The 18,386-nt window shown below is 36.4% G+C and overlaps 1 long non-coding RNA gene across 1 annotated transcript; it reads left to right on the top strand.

The window, feature by feature from the left end:
* The first annotated feature begins 452 nt into the window (after positions 1-452).
* On the top strand, positions 453-18,182 carry LOC108523011 (uncharacterized). Its single transcript, XR_001883667.1, has 3 exons — positions 453-677; positions 14,061-14,206; positions 17,982-18,182. It is a non-coding gene; the product is annotated as an uncharacterized LOC108523011 (long non-coding RNA).
* Positions 18,183-18,386: the final 204 nt, after the last annotated feature.

Raw genomic sequence — 18,386 nt, 5'->3', positions numbered from 1 at the left:
CCTATTAACCTATGTAAACTGCTTTATGGAATATGTAATACAACAGGCCCTCAATACATAGCTTTTATTTGTAATTCTTAATATAGATAAGAATTTTTTTCTTTAGTTTAACCTATACTCTTTTATAATTTAAAAAAACTTAATGGTAGATAGTAAGTATTACATTAAGATAATTCCAATAGAATTAAAAATAAAATTTCAGATGCCTTATTACTGCTCATTTAATAAAGATTGTGCTAGCAAATGGTGTTTTATAGTTCTAGGCTAGACAATCTATTATCATAATTTTTATATTAGGTCTGTAGGATTTATTTTCTAAATATTTTGAATATTCATAATACAACTTAGCCACCACTGTGATGACCTTAAGTCATTATGGGTCGTCACAGTGAGGAGAGAGCCTCAGGGTCTCACAGATAGTTAAAATCTCAAGAGGGGTGTCATCATTCATGGTTATCCAAATACCTGTTTAAAAGGAGGGTTACGGTAAGCCATGTGCCTTTACACTCTATCAATAACATCTATTACTCTACTCAGCAATTCTATTGAAGAATGTCTGTGAGGATTCTGTCCACCAGGGGGAGCTGAGATGCAGTGTTAATGTTCTCAACCTTTTACTAAGCATAATCAGCAACGATTGATAGAAGCTTCTCTATGAAGAACCATTTCCATCAAAGGTAATTTTATAATAATTAAAATGAAGGAAATCCATTGTTCTTAGACTCAAAAGAATACACCCAACTCTTGTTGTTGTCAAATTTGTAGATGACACAAAGCTGATGATGAAAAGAAATATATTAGATGACACAATCAAGATGACAAAATATAAAGGTTGTCATTTTGAATTTGTATTAGGGTTCTCCAGAGAAACAGAACAAACAGGATGTGTGTGTGTGCGCGCGCGCGCGTGTGTATTATGTATATAGATATACACACATACATTATATATATTATGTGTGTATATATACACATAATACATTATATATACACATATATTATATATTATGTGTATATATATGTGTGTATATACATATAGACATACGTGTATACATATATACATATATTATGTGTATATACATATGTATATACACATATTATGTGTATATACATATGTATATACACATATTATGTGTATGTACATATGTATATACATATATTATGTGTATGTACATATGTATATACATATATATGCGTATGTACATATACATAGGTATATACATGTATGTGTGTATATATACATGTATGTGTGTATATATACACATATACACACACATACATACATGTATATACATAATACATTATGTATACACACATACATTACATATATATGTGTGTATATATATACACATAATACACGCACACACATCCTGTTATGTGTATGTGTGTATTATACACCTCCACACTCTCTCTCTCTCATACATATATGTATGAGAGAGAGAGAGACAGTGACACTTTTTTAAAGGAATTGGCTCACACAATTATAGAGGCTTGCTAAATCCAAAATCTGCAGGGTAGTCCGGCAGGCTGGAGACAGGAAAAAGTTGATGTTGCAGTTCAACTCTGAAGAACATCTGCCTGCAGAATTACTTCTTACTCAGGGGAAATCCATCTGTTCTATTAAGGGCTTCAACTGATTAGATGAAGCCCATCCACTAATAGAGGGTACTCTATTTTACTCAAAGTGTAATGTTAAGTTTAAATGTTAATCTCATCTAAAAACATCCTCATTGAAATGTCCACAATGTTTAACCACATATCTGGGCACTGTGACCCAGTGAGTTGACACATAAAATTAGCCATCAAAGGCCTGAATATAGCAAGAAAAAAAATTTAAGAGATGCAACTTGTAAGGGAAGAAAAAGTTCCCCTGCTCTATTTAAACTTGGTCAAACCTTTCCTGGTGTCGTGTTCAATTCCTGACAAGATGTTCTAAGAAGGACCTAGAGACACTTGGATCATAATTATGTCAGCACAAAGAAAAGCAATTTTGATAATGAAGGTACTTAAAACCATAACATGGGTAAGATGGCTGAGGGGAAGAAGAATGTTTAATTTCTTAAAAAATTAGAGTTTTGGAAGGGATAGAATAACTATCTTCAAACAGTTGGGGAACTTTCATGTGGAGTTTTTCTGCTTAATCTAAATATCTAAAGACAAATGCTGAATCCAGTCCAGAGACTAGATGCTACAAGGAGATTGATTCCTTACCAACATTAACAAAAAGTGTTTAACAGACAGTCATTAAAAGGTAGAATACAGCAGAGATAGATGGGATTTGGAGTCTGCCTTGCTGCACATGTACAAACTTGAAATTGAAGACCATTTGCTGAAAATGTTCTAAAGGAGATTTGATTACCACATTGATGATTTGACCAAAATACTTTAAAAGAATCCCTCTAACTTTGACTTTCATGTTTTTGTTTCTAACAAAATCTTGAGCTGGCTCATTGCCCATGCTGATGGTTTATGAATAATTTGTATTCCACAGAAAATATTCTAACCTAGGAATAGCATGTTTCTAGGCGCTAGGAAAGTTAATTATAAGACATGATGAGCCTGAAAAAATGGGATACAGATGACAGAATTCTTCCTATATCAACATATTCAATGAAAAAAGCACAATGAAATATAGCACAAAATTTTAATCTAGAATCTTCCTTTTCAAAATGTATCTTCCAAGTATTCTAATTAAAATGCTTTTCTTGGCCGGGTGTCGTGGCTCACTCCTGTCATCCTAGCACTTTGGGAGGCCAAGGCGGGTGAATCACCTGAGGTCGGGAGTTTGATACCAGTCTGGCCAACATGGCAAAATCCCGTCTCTACTAAAAACACAAAAATTAGCCAGGCGTGGTGGCAGGCACCTGTAATCTCAACTACTTGGGAGGCTGAGGCAGGAGAATTGCTTGAACCCAGGGAGCAGAGGTCACAGTGAGCCAAAATCATGTCGTTTCACTTCAGCCTGGGTGAAAGAGCGAGACTCTGCTTCAAATAAATAAATAAATAAATAGAATGTTGTTCTTCTATGATACCACCTGCCTCAAATTACTTTTAAATGACTTTTTTTTTTTTTTTTTCTGAAAAGTATAGTATGCACTTGGCTAGTGGCAGCTGTTCTCAATAATGAGGAGAGGCTCTACAGACTCTTTGCCAGGTTACAGTTTCCTAATTCATGTGATTTTTGCCTCTGTGAGTTGTCTTTTCAGGGCATCTGTAAATACACAGGGAAAGAGACACAAGATTCTAGAGGAAGACAATTGAGTAATGTGTAGCCTATCTACAGTTCAGCCTACAGGAGGACTTTCAAACAGTCAGCTATTGTTGAAGTGCATAATATGGAGAATAAATGCAGAACTGGGGCCTTGGCACAGGGAAAAGCAAATTGTGCCTGGGTGGAACAACATGCTGACATTCTGGAAACTTTTAAAATTATGATGAAAAAGTTAAAATTACTATATAATTACTATTACAAAAGTTATAGTTACTAAAATTTAATTACTATTACTAAAAGTTAAAAGTTACTGATTTAAATGACTATTCCTCCATTTAGTAATTAAAGGGAAATGTTTGTATTCAGTGCCTTGTAGAAAAAAGTTATGGCAAAATGCTGAATTTTAAACTGTGAGAAAGGGGTGGAAGAGGTAGATAATCCCTCTCTGCTGTCTATGACTCAAACATTTGACTACATTTGGATGCCATTAAGTATAAAATCTCTGCCATAGCAAGTCTAGGATCTTTACTTTCTTTCCCATCTTTTTGAAACAGTATTCTAGCAATTTTCAAAAGACAAAAATTGTCACTTAAGTGGCCTGATATCTGCAGCCTCTACCCTCCTAGACTGTGATATCACAACTCTCAGTTCTTACCTAGAACATTACAATATTTAATGTCTCAGTACATATGTCTGTCTTCCCTCACTAAACAGTAAATTCCTTCCAAGAAATAACTAGGTCCTATTGATCTTAGACTTGGCCTAACAAATCACTATGCATGGTAAGTGCCCAAACTTATGATTTAGAATGAATAAATCAACGTTTAAACTCATAAATATGAAAATATATAATCTCGGATGACAGAGACCATCTTACTTATCTTTTCACACATTATATCCACATTCAGTGTCTTGAATTGTTGGGATTTTCCCTGCAGTACTATAAGAAAAACCTCCTGTACTGTGCCTAAAGGGAAAATAGCTCTACTGAGTTCTTTCCTTTCCCAAATAAGAAATAAAATTATTTTGAATCTCCGACAACAGCAACAACAACAAAAAAAGAAAAACATTTACATCTGGATTATACAGAGAACTGTTTAGAAGAATGGAGGGAAGATTATTACATTAGGGAAAGGACTTTTTTTCTTATGATGCCTGGAATCCACACTCCAGCAGACAATATTTGCACCCTAGTTGAAATTCAGTGTTAAGCACATGGTGTCTGAACACTTGCTAAGCATCCCTGATTATGCTAAAGCCACAGAACGGTCGAATCCCTAAAGCTCCAGGTATAGATTTCATTCCATGTTGGACTAATGGTAAATACTTTCACTACTTTGCTTCCAAAAAAAAAAATAATGAGATTAACTTTGATGGAAACAATGAATGTTCAACCCTGGAGCAATGTCCACTTTCCATTCTTTCAATGAGAGTTGTTGGAATGAAGGAAACGTAATAGCCCAGGAGCCTTTTCAGCGTCCGTATTTTTCTCTGTTACAACATTAAAGGTTCAATGAATCTCCAATTAAGTCTCCCTGGCTGCTGTCACCAATTTGATTGATAGATGTCCTTGGCTCACCCTCCACAGGACAGGCCGGTACACCAGGCCCCCACCTGCCACCATCAATTATCACTCTCTTGTCATCAGTGCCCTCACTTGTCAATTTATTTGCCACAAATCCAGTGAAGCCTTCTAATCAGGAAGAAAAAAGAAAAGCCATTCTTCTTTACTTTTAATGGTGGAATAGGAAAAAAAAAAAAAAAAAAAAAAAAAAAAAAAAAACAACTTAACAAACCACATACTGTTTAATCTTAGAGGAAAGTTTGATTTAGCCTTTTGCAATTTCTTTCCCCACACCATTCACCAAACTGGCATAGAAACTGGGTGTCGTAGGAACTGACTTGTGCACACATATAGCTAACCAAACCCAAGAGAAAAATGGGAGACTTTAAAAGATATATACTTATAGAAATATAGACTTTTGACTGTATGGATCCATCAAGAATTTGCCAGGGGGAAAAAAATTATTCAATGTCTTTCAAAACAGGTAACAAAGAAGCACAGATTAGAATTGATTAAAAAGGATAAAGCAGTTCTTTGGTTGTTGGCGAAACTAGTAAACATGATAAATTTTACTTGTCTCCTGCCCCACCTGTTAATGTTTAAACATGAACTGATTGTGGTCCTTGATAACTGATTACCTGTCTAGGACACTGCAATCTTCTGTCTATCGACAGGAAAATATAGTTTCCCCTGGAGTGCCAATATCCATTCCTGCCTTCGACCATGAACCACTCTGCAAACACCCCGGGAAGGCTCGGGTGCATCTGACAAGATCTTTGAGGGAGAGATTGATTCCATTTGTACGCCTGTTAGATAATGACCTTCGACCTCTGTACCCAAAGTGACAACAAAAAATGCCTTTTCGTATTCATCTCATGTCCCAGGAAATATTATCTGGTTTCCTGTAAACAGGTTAGAAGCTTTGGGTTTTCCAGTTTTTCCGGTTTGGTGGTTTTGTGTTGTTTTGCTTTCTTTTTTGCTTTTCTTTTCTTTCTTTTTTTTTTTTTTTTCATTTTCTTATTTGTGTTTTGTTTTCTTGTTGGAAAGAAAGAAAAAATACAAGAGAGGAAAAGAGAGATTATTTCATGGGATAAGAAAAGGTCTCATCTCATCACAGGTGGAATTATAGGAAGTCATTTTCTGGACCTAAAGCATCTCCCAGGGATGACTGATGCTCTCCGTAGTCCATCTATTTTGCCATTTTGGTAGCACATTACTTATTACATCATTAAATGTATATTCTGAAATAACAAATTTTGTTCATTCAAGAAGGTGTGAAATGAGCAGAGAGAGGTGGGAGATTATCTTTTTTTTTCTGTCTTCTATATTTAAAGTTGTCCTTCCTGCTGTGATCAAATCACAGAATGTGAACAAGCATCTATAGTGTCAAAATAATTGTAGTGCAGTGCTAAATACCTATATGACTAAAAAGATATTGAACCAGTATTCATAGGACTATAGTCCACCACTATTTGATGAATAGTTACTTTGTAAGTTCATTATATAGGTTCTTCCAAGGTCTGTCTATCCTTCCCCCAAAAGAGTGACAATGGTTAGGTAAATGGATTCTAAGTTTTGCTTTTGTTTTAATTTACATTTTACCTATTAATGACCAGGCTAGGGACTTTCCACTGTTTTAAAATATTTCTCGTCTTAATAGCTTCTGTTAAAGTAGTTTACCTTTAAGAAAAGGGATTCACTAAAGACAAAATTACCTGTAAATGAAGTCAAAATATACATATCCTTAAACATATGTTGCTAAATTCTGCACAGGAGCCAATATTCCGACCCTACTTATTAAGTCTTGAAATTAGTTCGAGAATAGATGATCATGAAGTTATTTGGGCTTAGTGATTATGAGTCTGACTTACAAAACCCATATGTCAGTCCTCATATAGGCATTTCTGGCACAAGAAATGAAGCGATGTTTTCATCAAAGTCTAATCCAGGTGATATGCCTGCACAGTCACTAATTATAGCTTTGCCCAGTTCATGCAACCTGAGATGTTTAGAAATTGAATACAATTTCCATACCAGAACACATTTAGTACACTCCCAGTTATACAAAGCAACTGATTTTCCAGTTCATCTTTGAATAATTTGAAGGAATTCTCCTTTCCTTTGGGGACTCTTCGACACTTGATTTCTTCTCAGATCTGAATGTTAATGGTGATATTTGTCTTTGGTGATACAAATATTCTAGATCACATTACTCTTTCTTATTATATATTATATATTAAAACAATATTGATTTACCATCTGTCTCCAAAAGTCCTCTCTTTATTGTATTGAAAAAAAGTTATAAAAATATTTTAACTCTCATTTATTGACATAAATACAATGATTCCATCACATAATTACTCTATCTCCTTTACCAAGTTTCTAAGTATACAGATGCTTTTATCATTTACGATTCTTTTATATTTAATATACATTATCTTTTGTATAGTGCACAGCAGGAAAAAAAGTTCTTTTTAAAAATTAATAACTAATCATTCAAGTGACTATCCCCAGGAGTCTATGGAACCATTGTCAATTCTACCCAGATATTTTTCTAGTTTAGACAGCAATTGCTGCAGTCCTTAAGTATCAACCATCTTAATATTCAAGGGCTCTTGGTTTCTTTGTTAGCTTATTGCAAGGACCACTCTTTTCTCTTAACTGTAGTTTCAAATTTTTTAACCACAAGAGAAATCCACAAGTCCTGTGTAAATAAACAGTTCTGAGCCTATATTTAAGCTATACTTTCTAGGAACAAGTAGTTTCTTAGAGCACTGCATCTCCAGCTTAATGTGCATGTAAATCACCTGGGCATCTTGTTAAAATGTAGATTCTAATTCAGCAAATTAAGGGTGGGACCTGAGATTCTGCATTTCTGCCAAGCTCCTAGGTGATATCTATGCTTTGAGATTCAACTTCCTATAACACAAATAATATACATTCAATTTTGTAAGAGAACCATATCCACTACGCCATGGAATTGGTTTGATGAATTTTCTAGACTAGTCTAATCTAAACATTAAACATTTAGACCTCAGACTTCTTTTTTAATTCTAAACAACAAAGAGTAAATATATTTTAATGGAGGATGAAACCAAGTTGTAAATATCCTTAAATATTTATGGCTGAATTTTGCACAGTAGCTAATATTCCAAATCTATGTGTTAAATCATGAAATTAGGTCAAGAACTGAAGACCATGATGTTGTTTGGGCTTATTAATTACTGGCCACTAAACTAAACTAAACATCCTAACATGCAGGTAGCATAGTAGTTGCTAAATCTAAATTAAACCCTAAGACACAGTGAAAGTAGCATATAGTTGTTAAATCTCTATCTGTTGACAACTTAAGACATTTTATCTCCTCTTTTTTTTTTTGTTCTCCATAAGACTACTTCTGAAATATCAGTATGCACAAGTGTCTTCTGAGGAGTTTGTCAAAGGGGCAAATTACAAAGCCCCAATCCCCAATACTGATTCAGTAAGATGGGATAGACCCTGAGAACCTGGATTTTCCAGTCCTCAAATGAACCTTGCACAGGTAATAAGCAAACCACTCTTTGAGATATACTGCCATATGGTGATGAAACACTTTTGGACCATCTGAAAGATATTTTAGTTTTGGATGAAAATAAATTATATCATTATTAACTTTATCTTTTAATATTTGGAACTGAGACATTGTCTTTCCTGTGATTTGTATGCACATTAAGCCTAATCAGTTGTGATGAATCCTTTTGTTAACATGGATAAAAAAATACCATTTATGTGCATTTTATTGTCATGCATTGGAAAATATAATGTTGTTTCTTAAAGACAGCAGGGCTGCTTGAGGGTAGGACAAATATTTCATTTGGTCTCTTAACTAAATATTAAAATTGTTAGTTATTCAACCTCAGATTTTCTTTTCTTCCTTTTTTTTCCCCCCAAGATGGAGTTTTGCTCTTGTTGCCCAGGCTGGAATGCAATGGTGCGATATCGGCTCACTGCAACCTCCGCCTCCCAGATTCAAGGATTCTCCTGCCTCAGCCTCTTAAGTAGCTAATATTACAGGCATGCGTCACCACACCCGGCTAATTTTGCATTTTTAGTAGAGACGGGGTTTCTCCATGTTGGTCAGGCTGGTCTTGAACTCCTGACCTCAGGTGATCTGCCCACCTTGGCCTCCCAAAGTGCTGGGATTACAGGCATGATCCACATGGGATCCACCACTCCTGGACTCAGATTTTCTTAAGATATTAAAAAGGAAACTTGAAAGAGCCAAGGTACTGAAGGTTCGAAAAACTTTCTTTTAATTAGAAAATCGCAGTGAAATTTTGTGCTGAAGGATAAATAGCATTTCCAGAAGGAATGTTTTCAACTTGCAATTTCTTTTCATTTGATTTTGGAGGGAAAGTGATATACACAAATAAGAAACCACACAAAGAACATCTCAAACAATGAGAGGCAAAATATAGGACATTCCTCAGTTTGTTAGATGAGACTGGGAATGAAAAGAAATAAAGCCAGTGATTACCTACTATTGATAATAATCTAATAAAAGGGTGAAAGGAATATATTTGGGAACGTGGGCCCTGGAAGAAAAAAACACAAAAATAAAGCCAGAAGAGTGTTGTGAAAATAATTTATATTAATAATTCACATATTTATGGGACATTGAACCTAATGTTTTAAATATCTCAAATATAATCAGAATCCAGAAGGAGTGAAAAGAGACCTCTAAATTCAAAATACATGAAAAAGTCCATTTGGTATAGTTTTCACCTTCTATTTGAGCATGAGGGTCTTACATCTTCACTCAAAGCTTATTTAAGCATGTTATAAACAATGTTAACAAGCTTTCTATCAAGTTTTCTCTAACTTGGAGGTTAGCATTTTCCATTGAATATGGTAATGTATAATAAATTAAACAGCCTAATGTACCTCCCTCACTTACAGTAACAGACCAAGAAGAGAAAAAAATGCTTAATTAATATAGAGATATACATAGATTAATAGATATACACATACATGTTTATATATATACACAATGCTGAACCTGAGATTCTATATCACTTTCATGTTCTGAAAGGGTATCAGTGAGAATTAAATAATCTAATATTTTAAAGAGTTTGGAATACTGTCTGGCTTGTTATTATTATTGTTTTCATTACTATTCTTATTACCTGGTAACAAAGAGTTCAACTTTGGTCATTGTGTGGCTGGGCTCCCTTTCAGGTTCCATGCTTTACTGAATGTCTGACCTTGGACAAGTTGCTTAACACCTTAATTTCCACTTCCCTCCTCTGTAAAATTATAGTATTCACTTCATTGGGTTGTGACAAAGTTTAAGAGTCATAATGAAAAGTTTTTAGACCTGTGCCTGTGCCTGAAATTTAAGCAGTATCCAATAAAAGTTGCTTGCTGTTCTTGTTGGATCTGTGGTTGTGACAAAGGTATTATAATCCCATTTTACAAATGAGAAGACCAAGGTGAAAGATGTTAGATAACTTGCCCAAATTCATACAGGTATTAACTAAATGAATTTGGTCAAATGCAGGTCTGTCGGAGGACAGGATTCATGCTTTTTTCACTCTATCAGGCTGCCTGTCATTCATCTTGACTGAATTTTGAAGATGTGAATTCAGCAATCTCCACAGTTCTTAAAGTGTAGAATGCAATCAGTAAATATTTCTGGATTAGTCTTAATAGTAGAACCATACTTAAAAGTCAACAAGGTATGATTTCCAAAACCCCAAGAAATATCTTTCTCCATAGATGGAATCAAAATTCACTAGTACATTAGTGACTGACACTCTACAATTGATTCTTTCTTCTGTTTCTGTAAAAATGTACGTGCCCTATAATGGATAATTTGTTCTTTAGTGTGTAATGACATTATCATTTTTGGTTTTTGATTTGCTTGTCTCTGTTGTTATTATTATTGTTTTCCAAAAGCAGATTTTGAGTAGGACACGTAGGACCAAATAGTGAGTACACAATGAAAAGGAGTAATGAATTGCACCTAAAGCCTTTAATATATTCTATAAAACTACATAACCTAGCTCCTAATTATTTCCAAAACCTTTCTCATATCACTCCCCTCCTCTATTCTTACCCGGTTGAATATATTATTGTTCCTAGTTAGTCTCTGCTCTCCCTTTAAGAGAACTATAACATATCTGCCCATTGCTATGTGACTTGTAATGCCCCCTAGGAGAGCAGGATACTTCCTTGCTCTACCCACGATGACCATGGCCACATGTTTGATTAACCAATGGAATTTGAGCCAAAGAGATTCAGCTATTGTGTATGGCTCAGTTACTTCCATCTTTTTCTTCTATCACAAGAATGGCATGTTACATTTAGGAACTGCTCTTCCTGGCCCTGACTTAGTCCTGAAATGGAGACTTGGGGAGCAGCAGCACAGCACAATAGCACATCACCTACAGAGTGAGATGTGAACTTTTATTGTAATAATCTACCGACACGGTGGGGCTGTTACTGCACCACAACAGTGAAAGCTGACTAATTCAACATTCCATTCACACTAAGCTATTTTTAATTCCCCAATTGTGTCACACTCCTCCTCACTCCCAAGCATTTATACTGCCATTTCCTTTAGCTTAGATCATACTCATTCTCCAGTTTTGATTATGTAACTCTTATTCAGCCCTTATGCCTCAGCTTGTAAACCTTCCTGATCCCCCTATATTGTGTTAAGTGCCTTCCTATATATACGCTCCCATAGCAACCAGACCTTTCCTATCATACCATGCTGAATTGCGAATACATGTTTGTTGGTCTGCATCCTTCCTGAGGCTTCTAGCTTCATAAGAAGGACAGGATCTGTTTTGGCTCTATTGTTCCTTCACTGTCAAGTCTAGTGCCTGGTTTATAATCAACTCACAGCACAATTTACTGAATAAGTAAACTGATGAACAAACATGTGAAAGAATGAGGGGCTGTATGGTAAAAAAGGTTAAGTATATCGTCTTCAAACTCCCTGGACTCAAATCCTGGCCATTTTGCCTCCTAGCAGGACTAGCTACATATTTGTGGAGCTCAAAACAAAATGAAAATGTGAAACTCTTGTTCAAAACTAATTAATAGTTTCAATATAAGGACAGCAAGATCATTAAACCAAGTACGACACCCTTCTAAACATGGGATCCTGTGCAGCTGCTTAGGTCAAAATGCCCATGAAGCCAACCCTGATTCCTGCTGTATAAATTTGAACAAGTGAACTAACCGTTCTGTGGTTCTGTTTTCCTATGTGTAAAATGTGATTAAAATAGAATTGAAGTTAATGTATATACAGTAGTCTCTCCTTATCCAAATGGGATATGTTCCAAGACCCCCAGTGGATGCCTGAAACTGAGGATAGTACTGAACTTTATAGATACTATATAGAAGTCCTTTTGTTTTTTTCCTCACAATTTCATGGAGAGAAGATTCATTCTTACCATAGATCTTAGTAATCTCAATATATGATTGTTTTTCTTCCCTTATTAAGTGGAGAACTTCCAATTTTTCACTTAAAGGAAGCACTTTATGGATTCTCTTTGGCATATCTGAATTGTAAACATCACTAATCTTGAGCTTTGGGGCCATTATTAAGTAAAATCCGGGTTACTTGGCACCAGCACTGCAATACCATTACAGTTGATCTGACAACAAACACAATGATTAAATGATGAACAAACGGGGAGCCTAGACAGTGTGGATATCCTGGACAAAGAATAATTCACATCCCAGAAGAGATGAAGTGGGACACTTGAGAATTCATCACACTACTCATGATGACAGGCAATTTAAATCTTATGAATTGTTTATTTCTAGAATTTTCCATTTGTTATTTTCAGACTTTGGTTGACCACCAGTAACTGAAAATGCAGGATGTAAAACCATGAATAATGCAGGACAAGTGTAAAGTCTTTATAATAATGAATCCTACATATGTACTATTATTACAGATAGGAGAAACTGTGGATGTCAAGGACAAACTTTTATTTTTCCAAATTTTGCTCCAAGTTTCCTAAAGGCTACAAGACTGCCCAGGCCCACCAATCTAGATCAATCTTTCTGAACTGGGGGTGATTTTGCCTCCCACGGAACATCTAACAGTGTCTGGAGACATCTTTGGTAGTCACAACTGGGGGCATTACTGGCATCTAGTGGATGCTGCTAATATTCTACAGCACAAAGAGCAACCCCCAGAGCAAAGAATTACCGGTTCAAAAATATCAATGACACCAAGGCTGAGAAACCGATATCTAGATTGATTTCTGGGCTTCCAAGGACAAATCTCTGAATTTTTTAGACTCTCACTTTCTCTATCTATAAAACACGGCCAATAACAACTGTGCCTACTCGCTTTGCAAAGATGTTGTAGAGATAAATTTAGAAGGAAAAAGCCTAACTCTCAGAGGGGAAAGGGTACTATTACAGCCTGAGGTGTTATTATCAAGCTGTGCCAATACTTTCACTCTCAGGAAGCCAAATGTTCTACTTGGAAATGATAATTTCCCTACACTAAATGAGCATTTTACTTCCCAGAGGGAGTAATTTTATTCACCTTTTGCCATCATTGGATTGGGCCCATTACAGCTGTTGTTCTTCCCTTCTTTGAAATTTCATAACACACATAACAACAGAGCCTCTCCTGGAGGAAAGGGCAGCCATGCAATAACAAGCCACACACGCGTGCCCACATGTAAACAATCTGCTAATCCAACCAGCTTGGGTATTTATTATGTAAGCACCATCCTCATATCCAAATCTGTTTCAATGAGACTATTCAGTACAGAAGAAAAAATAATGTTCTTGTGAGCTATTGTTCACATCAGTCACTCTTCCAAATTCCAACGTGAGTTACCAGATAAATAGTAAACCACCATTTTGACTTTCTGTTTATAAATTGAATGCTTTAGAGACTGATTGGCATGGCAAGAGGTAAGGGGGAGGTGAAGGAACAAGGAAAAGTTCAGGCAGGGAAAATAAAGGAGAAATCCTAGGAAACCACAAATGCACTCAGCCAATATTCTCAAATGCCTTAAATGTGTAATTAATCAGTAGTTTGTGCGTGAAGACTGCACTGCTTGCATGAAATCAGAATGGAACGACATTATAGCAATTAGAAGGAGCTAATGTCGGTGCATGAGCCCCCAGATGTTCAGATCAATTGCTTTCTAACGAAATCTGTGTTCACAAAATAGTCCCAGGACAGAAAGTACTAGCTGGGGAAAGATTTACCTAACGTGAGTATTGCATCACAGTCTTGCTTTGTTCTCCCCTTTTGTCTGACAGGTGAGGAGCAGAGCTGCCACAGGCTTGCTGTGCAGGGCGTTGAAGGTGAAAGCTGAGAGGGAGACAAGCTGCTTGCTGTGAAGAGAACTACAGAGCATGAATCAACTTATCAAGTTTTATCAGTGCCTGCATGGGGGAACTCATGAGTATGAAAACATCTTTTTATGGCTTTCTCTGGGACCAGTAGAGGAGTAGTGGGCAGGCAATAGTAGTAGGGATGACAGCAAGCACTGTGGAAGGTACGGGGTACCTTGGGGTCAGAATGAAGGCCTGGGCCTTCCACCCTCCAGTGTTGGCACTGCTTCTGTTTGTATGTTACCAGGACAGAGCCCTGGGGTGTAACCAAAGTAGAGAGCTGTAAGGACCAACACCTCGGCTCTAATTTTCATCACTTTTAGTTGTTTCAGTCACTGTATATCTGACTTTCAATTTCCTCTTCTGTAAAATGAGGATAATTATCCTTATATGACACGCAGCAGTCCCCAGTCTTTTTGGCATCAGGGACCAGTCTTGTGGAAGATAATTTTTCTGTGGGCCAGTTGTGGGAAGGTGGTTTTGGGATGAAATTGTTCCACCTCAGGTCATCAGGCATTAGTTAGATTCTCATAAGTAGCACACAACCTAGATCCATCGCATGCATAGCTCACAATAGGATTTGGGCTCCTATGAGAATCTAATGCCACTGATCTGACAGGAGGCAGAGCTCAGGCCATAATCTCCGCTCACTCACTCACCTGCTCACCGCCTGCTGTGCCACCCAGTTCCCCACAGACCACAGACTAGTCCCAGTTCATGGCTTGGGGGTTGGGAGCTACTGTATAACAGAAGAATGAAAAATAAAAAAAGTTTGTGAATAGAAAAACTTACAACACAACATATAGTTGTCACTCCATGCTTATTTATTCACTTTAGGAAAAATTTTTTCCCTACTTAAGATTGCCAATCTTCCTATGAAACCTCATTTAAAATTTACATCTTCCCCCAAATTGTCCTTGACTGGTTGTGCTATATCCACAGATCTCTTTTATGTCACACTCTTTGACCTTATAGGCACTCAGTTGTAGCTACTGCCCTTCACTCTTGATCAGCTATCTGTCTGTGAGCGTCCTGCAGTTCCATCATCTCATGTGTTCCGTCTACACCAAAGCAGTGCTGACTGCCCTTGCTTGTGACTGACCTTTATGCATCTTAAAACTGTAAACAGGGGCACATGAGTGAATAATGTCAATTGCGTAAACTTTTGCATGACTGAATTACTTGGCTTGGTTCTGGAAAAAAACAAAAAAAGACTCAAGTGGTTCCTTCTCATCACAGGCCTCTGTCATGTGATCTGGCAGAAATCTAAAGCCTGAGGCCATGTTGGAATAAGGTCAGAGTGAGGAGAAAGTGAAAAAAATTGGAGGGGTTCACCCGGTTTAGCCTCCGCTCCCCATCTACGTGCAAATATGTTTATGTTCCTAATCCTTTTCTCTTCTTGTCGTAAATTAATGTCTTAAAACTTCATAGGTATATTACACTGACCACTGATTCAATTACAGTAGAGTCACTAATTAATGGTACTTTATTTAGCATAAGCTTAATTTTTGTGCACTTGATATGCAAAATCACATAAATAAATACACAATCCAAAATAATGGGAACATTTGTTATTTTGCCAAACAAGTAAGACTGTACTGCTCCTGTCAAAGTAAGCTAACTATCACATGGCATTCAAAACCTACATGGCCGAACACCTGATATTGAGTCCCTGATTTGTTAGTGTGGCCTTTTTTTACACTAATAAGGACCAGTAAAGAAGGTCTTTCTCAATCTTGCTTTTCATATCTTTTATTTCATATCTTCAGTAATTTGAGTCACTTTTCTTATTTGCTGTAGGAATCATACTTAAACATTCCACCTAACAGTGATCACATCAACAACTCTCAGATGCTGACAACAGAATGTCATTGCTTTTGATACTGATTATATTCTGTTATTGAACCATAATTTTCAAAAAATGTAAAATAAAAGCAAAAGAAAACAAATTCTCAATTTTGCATGCAGGTTATGATCAGCTGTTTTGTTGGAGCCTTACTTTGGATCCTCCCTACATCTTCCTTCTTCTGTGTTCAGATGCAGAAGTGGATAGAAATGCACCAACAAGCAGCTGCATAATTAGCAGCAATTAAGTCAGAGTGAGATTCAACAAAGGCAGCAGAATACTCAATTTTGCCCTCTATTCCCAATTATTCAGTCACAATTCTAACTCTAATTCCAAGAGGCTAAAACAGGAACTACCAACAGAATTGACATAAGAGAACAACAATGGAGCAAACACAGATTTGATTCTTGGCTTAGGCCGGTTGTTATTTTGAAAATACTTCATCTACTGCTACTCATAGTGATGCTTCAGTGACTTTCCTAGATCAGTTATCTAATGACAGGATCAAAAGTCAAAGATTGCAGGGTTATAAGGAAGAGTTTGTTTGTTTGTTTGTTTTAATTTGTCCACCCTATCATATTGATCATAAATGACCGTGTCTTCTGTTACCAATGCTAAGAAATAGACAATCAGTGCAACAATCCTGTTGCTATCAGGAAGCACTCAGGGTTCACCTGGCTCCCTAAAAGATAACAGCAGTCTTATGTTGTCCATCTGCCCTCCCAGCTTCTTACTCTCACACTCACCATCAAAAGAGGGTGCTAGAAAAGGTTCCAGTACAATCAGCACAGTCCAAGTCAGTTGGCCAGATGGTGGGTTTTGCTGCAGGGATAGCTAATGGACTCATGTGATAGTGACATCATCCTCCGGTCTTTCAGGAGAGGAGATGGTGCTATTGAATTAGCTTTGCAAACGATTCTCTTTCAGCTTAATCAACATTTGCAGAAGGAGGAATTAGATTGTACAGTCTGTAAATGCAGCTAGCTACCTTCCATGGTGAGACATTGCTGCTTCTGATCACCACGGAGAATGGACTTTATTTGCACAGCCAGGTCAGGTCTGAGTGCATATTTACTAGCAATGATCATGGTTGATTTTAAACTGTTAGCATGTTTGTTTTGAGAAAGGAAAACAGGTCAGAACCCTAAAACTTGAAACATAAAATCGCCTCTGAAGTACAGGCTCAGATTAAACAGCCTCAAGAAAAATATTGTAGGTTCCTAGTTAACCTTGAAATTCTTTGTTTTTTTAATCTTTGGAATATTAAAATTTGTTAAATTTGTTGAGTTTGCTCCTCTTCTAAGCAAAAAACATATTCTTTTCAAAATCTGAGATTGTTTAGCTCAGTTGGTTGGAACACAGTATTTAAAAAGACCTTATGGAGCAACTGTGTTTGTTCTATTCGATGGCGATGAGTTTCACACATGTAGTCTGGGAAATGTACATCCTGGTCCTAAGGGGTCTGAATGAAACAGCTCAAAACTGAGGTTTCCTCTGGGAGAGAGAGAGAGAAAAAAAAGAGACAATGGCAAGTAACTGCTCTGCCATGGGCATCCGCTTTGTGTGTTGTATCTAATGCTGCATTTTACTACACTAAATAGATAAGATCATATCAAATTGAGGACTCCAAAAGTTAGATTTTGAATTTTATGAAGTAAATTATGATTTTTAAGTACAAATACCTGCAAAAGTAAGCATTTAATAAAGGTATGTTGTGTAAATGAGTGAAAGAATTTATCAGCTCTGTCCAAAATCCTGAGCGAAATATAGAGGAGGCATGCTTTATTTAAATGTATCTGTCATATAAATATAGCAAAATTGAAGCATATGGAATTAAATCCAGATATCTAAAACTATTTTAAAGGTACTTAGTCTTGAAGAGAAGTATAATATCTTCTCTACACCTGGATTTTTCTCCACATAAAACAGGGTAATCAACTTTTGTTATCAGACATTTTTAATCTGAAGAAAATCCCATCCTTATTTCCGTTTTCCACTAGCTCAGCTCCTGGGAAACAAGAAAGGCAGAATCTCAGACTATCTGTGGTCCCAGCAAGCAGCATTCAGAGCATCATCTCCAGCGCTGTCTTTCCTTCTGCTCTGGCCTACTCTGCTCTCCTATACCTTGGGTAAATGAACGGAGGCAAAGGAACGCTAATCTTTGGGCATCGGTTGAAAAAAACTAACAGAAGTCACTGAAATGAGGATTTCAAAAATTCCAAATCCCAGAAAGCATGAATTATATTAAATAACAATCAAAAGCCATTTTAGCAAAATGGGAAGAATTTCATTCCTGTAAAATTTGGGGTACCTAAGTCCATCCCAATCTCTGCAGTACATGATCATAAATATTAGCATAATATGAGAAAGCCAACTCTGTAAATAAGAAACTAACAAAGAATTCA

Source organism: Rhinopithecus bieti, unplaced genomic scaffold, assembly GCF_001698545.2.
Source record: "Rhinopithecus bieti isolate Rb0 unplaced genomic scaffold, ASM169854v2 scaffold_63560, whole genome shotgun sequence".
NCBI lineage: Eukaryota > Metazoa > Chordata > Mammalia > Primates > Cercopithecidae > Rhinopithecus > Rhinopithecus bieti.
Note: the sequence above shows the minus strand (reverse complement) of the source record. Positions and strands in the feature narration are given on the sequence as shown.